This window comes from Diceros bicornis, chromosome 7 (assembly GCF_020826845.1).
Source record: "Diceros bicornis minor isolate mBicDic1 chromosome 7, mDicBic1.mat.cur, whole genome shotgun sequence".
Classification (NCBI taxonomy): domain Eukaryota; kingdom Metazoa; phylum Chordata; class Mammalia; order Perissodactyla; family Rhinocerotidae; genus Diceros; species Diceros bicornis.
Window position 1 is genome coordinate 65,061,380 of NC_080746.1, and position 5,078 is coordinate 65,066,457.

Below are 5,078 nucleotides of genomic sequence, written 5' to 3' on the forward strand. Positions count from 1 at the left end.
AGGCAGTGTAGGTTCCTTCTCCTGAGTCTGGTAGGCTGTGGACTCACATCTCCAGCCCAGACTGCTCTGTCTGTGGCAGAGAGGCCTGAATTTATCCTCTTAGCAGGAAGTGAAAAACTGATTTCACTTTTGTTTTTGTTGGTTGTTTCTCCTTGAAAAAAAATAAATCAGCTGATTTAAAGGAATCATCTCTGTTGGTGGTTGCCGGGGGTGGGGGGGGCGGGAGGAGGGTGAAAGGGATAATTCGGTACAAGTGTGTGGTGATGTGTTGTAATTAGTATTTGGGTGGTGAACATGATGTAATCTATGCAGAAATAGAAGTATAATGATGTACACCTGAAATTTTTACAATGTTATAAACCAATGTTACTGCAATAAACAAAAAATTAAAAAAAAAATAAAGGAATCATCTTCTTTCCTTCCTTCCTTCTGTCTCTCTCTCTTTCTTTCTTCCTTCTCTCTCTCTCTCTCTTTCTCTCTCTCTTTCCCTCTTTCTTTCTATTGTGATTCCTGGGTTTTAAATTTATTGCATATAGAAGACTAATGTTGATCTGTGTGTGTGAGTGTGTGTGTGTATGTGTGTGTGTGTGTGTGTACCAATGGTGGGGGTGGATGAGCACAAGATAGGGAACATTGCAGCCACAGGATAGAGAAGGAATTTGAGAGAAGAGACATGCACATTAGAGTTTCTTGCTCAGGGAAAGTGCTTTAATTGCCTTACTGTTCTAGTTCCAAGGTCACCTAAGGACAAAGAGGGAGGCATGCTCCCAGCCATAACGAAACCTGTTGGTTTTTATTTCGTGTAAAAGCCCTTTATGCCAGAGTTACCTGTTTTTCTACCCTGGTTGGTTTGAAAATTAACAAAGTTTCCAACATGGTATTAGCTGATTTGGATGATTCAACGCTCAAGTGAGCTTAAGTCTCAAAAGCTTATTGTGTGTTCATGATGAGGAAGAGAGAATTTCACTGTTCTTTATCTTATATATTAGAGCCTTCTAGTATATCTAGTATAGTTTTGCTTCAAAGCTAAATCCCATGTAAAGCATTTTGTTTTGCTGACTATTATCTTTCTCCATGATCTATTCCTTATAACATTGCTTGGACATTGGTACCTCCTGCCTCATTGTTCTTCTTCTATTTCCAGCTTTCTATGTCTGACACACACATATTCTTCCAGGTGAACTTCACGACCATTTTTTCCAGTTCCTCCAGAAATCCTACCCACACCGTCCCATATTTTCCCCTCTCCCTCCCAGTACACCTGCACGACTCCACCTGCACAGACCTCTACTGAGCTCTTCTGGGCTGTGCTCTCACAGCACTTACTTTACACTCTTGTGATGCTCTTCTCACCTTGTGCAGCATCGTAGGTGTTTGCTTGCTTCTAGGAAGTCTCCCATCCCCTAAACTTCAACTATCCTACCTCCCTGTGCTCCTCCCAGTTGTAGGGGATTTTGTCATAATCATCTTTTTTTATTTTTTCAGGTGTATATCATTATATTTCAATTTCTGTGGAGACTACATTATGTTCACCACCCAAAGACTAATTACCAACCGTCATGGTACACATATGCCCTACCACCCCTTTCACCCACTTCTCTCCCCCCTTCTCCCCTGGTAACCACCAATCTAATCTCTGTGTCTATGTGTTTGTTCATTGTTCTTGTTGTTTTGATCTTCTACTTATGAGTGAAATCATATGATATTTGACTTTCTCTGTCTGACTTATTTTGCTTAGCATAGGACCCTCAAGGTCCATCCATGTTGTCACAAATGGCAAAATTTCATCCTTTTTATAGCTGAGTAGTATTCCATTGTGTATACATACCACTTGTTCTTTATCCATTCATCCATTGATAGGTACTTAAGTTGTTTCCAGCTTGGCTATCGTGAATAATGCTGCAATGAACACAGAGGTGCAACTATCTTTACACATTTGTGTTTTCGCGTTCTTTGGGTAAATACCCAGAAGTGGAATAACTGGATCATATGGTAGTTCCATTTTGAATTTTTTGAGGACTCTCCATACTATTTTCCATAGTGGCTGCACCAGTTTACATTACCACCAGCAGTGTACGAGAGTTCCCCTTTCTCCACATCCCCTACAACATTTGTTTTTCTTGTCTTGTTGAGTATAGCCATTCTGACAGATAAGAGGTAATATCTCATTGTAGTTTTGATTTGAATTTCCCTAATAATTAGTGATGTTGAAGATCTTTTCATGTGCCTATTGGTCATCTGTATATCTTCTTTGGAAAAATGTCTGTTAAGATGCTTTGCCCATTTCGTAATCGGGTTGCTTGTTTCTTTGTTGTTGAGTTTTGTGAGTTCTTCATGTATTTTGGAAATTATTGCTTATTCTATATATGATTTGTAAATATTTTCTCCCAATTGTTAGGTTGTCTTTTCATTTTGTTGATGATTTCCTTTGCTGTTCAGAAGCTTTTGAGTTTGATGTAGTCCCATTTGTTTATTTTTTCTATTGTTTCCCTTGGCTGGTGAGAGATAGTATTCAAAAAGATGCTACTAAGACCAATGTTGAAGAGTGTACTGCCTATGTTTTCTTCTAGAAGTTTTATGGTTTCAGGTCTTACATTCAAGTCTTTAGTCCGTTTAATTTTGGTGTATGGTGTAAGATAATGGTCCACTTTCATTCTTTTGCATGTGGCTGTCCAGTTTTCCCAACATCATTTTTTGAAGAGACTTTCCTTTCTCTATTGTATGTTCTTGGCTCCCTTGTTGAAAATTAGCTAGCCATAGATGTGTGGGTTTATTTCTGGGCTCTCAATTCTGTTCCATTGATCTGCGTGTCTGTTTTTCTGCCAGTACCATGCTGTTTTGGTTACTATAGCTTTGTAGTATATTTTGCAATCAGGGAGTGTGATACTTCCAGCTTTGTTCCTTTTTCTCAGGCTTCCTTTGGCTATTCTGGGTCTTTTGTTGTTCCATAGAAATTTTAGGATTCTTTTTTCTATTTTTGTGAGAAATGTTGTTGGGACTTGCATAGGGATTACATTGATTCTGCAGATTGCTTTAGGAAGTGTGAACATTTGCACTATGTTAATTCTTCCAATCCATGAGCACAGAATATCTTTCCATTTCTTTGTGTCTTCTTTGATTTCTTTCAACAATGTTTTACAGTTTTCAGTTTACAAGTCTTTCACCTCTTTGGTTAAATTTATTCCTAGATATTTTATTATTGTTGTTGTAATTTGAAATAGGATTGTATTCTTGATTTCTCCTTCTGCTATTTTGCTGTTAGTGTATAGAAATGTAACTGATTTTTGTATGTTGATTTTGTATCCTGAAACTTTACTGTATTCATTTATTATTTCTAATAATTTTTGGTGGATTCTTCAGGATTTTCTATATATAAAATCATGTCATCTACAAATAGTGACAGTTTTACTTCTTCCTTTCCCATTTACATTGCTTTTATTTCTTTTTCTTGCCTGATTGCTCTGGCTAGGACTTCCAATACTACGTTAAATAAGAGTGGCAAAAGTCGGCATTCTTGTCTGGTTCCTGTACTTAAAGGGATAGCTTTCAGTTTTTCTCCATTGAGAATGATATTAGCTGTGAGTTTGTCTCATATGGCCTTTATCATCTTGAGGTACTTTCCTTCTATACCAATTTTATTCAGAGTTTTTATAATAAATGGATGCTGTATCTTGTCAAATGCTTTCTCTGCATCTTTTGAGATGACCATTTGATTTTTATTCTTCATTTTGTTGATGTGGTGTATCATGTTGTGATTTGCGGATATTGAATCCTTCTGGAATCTTTAGAATAAATCCCACTTGAGCATGGTATATGAACTTTTTCATTACTGTTGTAGTCATTTTGCTAGTATTTTGAAGATTTTTGCATCTGTGTCCATCAGTGATATTGGCTTGCAATTTCATATGTGTGTGTTGTCATAAGGATACTCATATAATTATATATTTTGATGTTTAGGTAGATTTTAGATTAATATAAAATTATTAGATCAATATGTTTGTGCAGGGTTCCAGGGCTACATTATGACATTTGTGGGGCCTAGTCACTTTTGCCTTGTTGGGCCCCTTCCTCCATGAAAAATATTAAAAATTATATTTTGCCACTGGTTTGATATATAGACAAATATAATCCAAGTTGGATTCTTGATTATATATTCATTATTATTACATTCATTTTCCTCTAGTTTTAAAAGAAATTAAATTCATGGGCCCCCTAAAAGTTTTGTAAGCTTTAAACACTGTGCCTACTTGTTCTCATAGGTAAGCCTATCCTGTACTTGCACAACCTTTAGAGCAAATGCCTCCTCACATTTTGCACTCTGGATCCCTCACTTTTTTCACTCTGACCCTGACCCTGTGTGTGTCAGGGGTGGGATGCGGAGTGTTAAGATCTAGGGGGCAAATGACATAAGTATGTATACTCTTGGGCTTCCTGCCTAACATGTGAATTTTGGTAGGGCAGGAGAAAGTTAAAACAAAAGAGAGTGGTTTTATTTTATTTTTAAGCCTGGAGGGAGGATTGTGAGGAAATGCTTCAAAAAGCAGGGGACCCACCAAGAAGAGGCCTGAAAGATAGATGTCCACTTGATGTCAGGGAAGGTCCTGAATGGGCTCAGGTTTCCATGTATTCTTCACCCTAGTATCGTCTTTAGCTCTAAGTTCTTTGTTCTATTCAATGGAAAGGATAAGGACTGTTTGCTGACTTCCCCTCTAGGGGAGGAAGAACAGAAGGCGAGCCTCAGGGCTTCCAGTACCGCCCCCAGCAGAGTTAGGTTCCCCAGGGATGGGACCTTGTCTGATTGAATCTTCAGATGTGCTGATTCCTCAGCACAATTTTCAGGTTTCTTTGTACCTTAAACTGTCTCACAGCAGAATATCCCTTCAGTTAAAACTGCCTGCCCTGAGGGTCTAAAACTGGTTTATAGTAGGCAGCCCCATGACTGACAGGAAGGCTCAAGAAAAAGGTGGGTGTGGGGGTGGCAAGGGCTGAGAGAGGTAGTCTAGTATTTTGTCTGTTTGCCAGAAGATTTAATGAGGTGAGAACCTAAGCATATTACCAGGAAAATTCTCTGTTCCTCT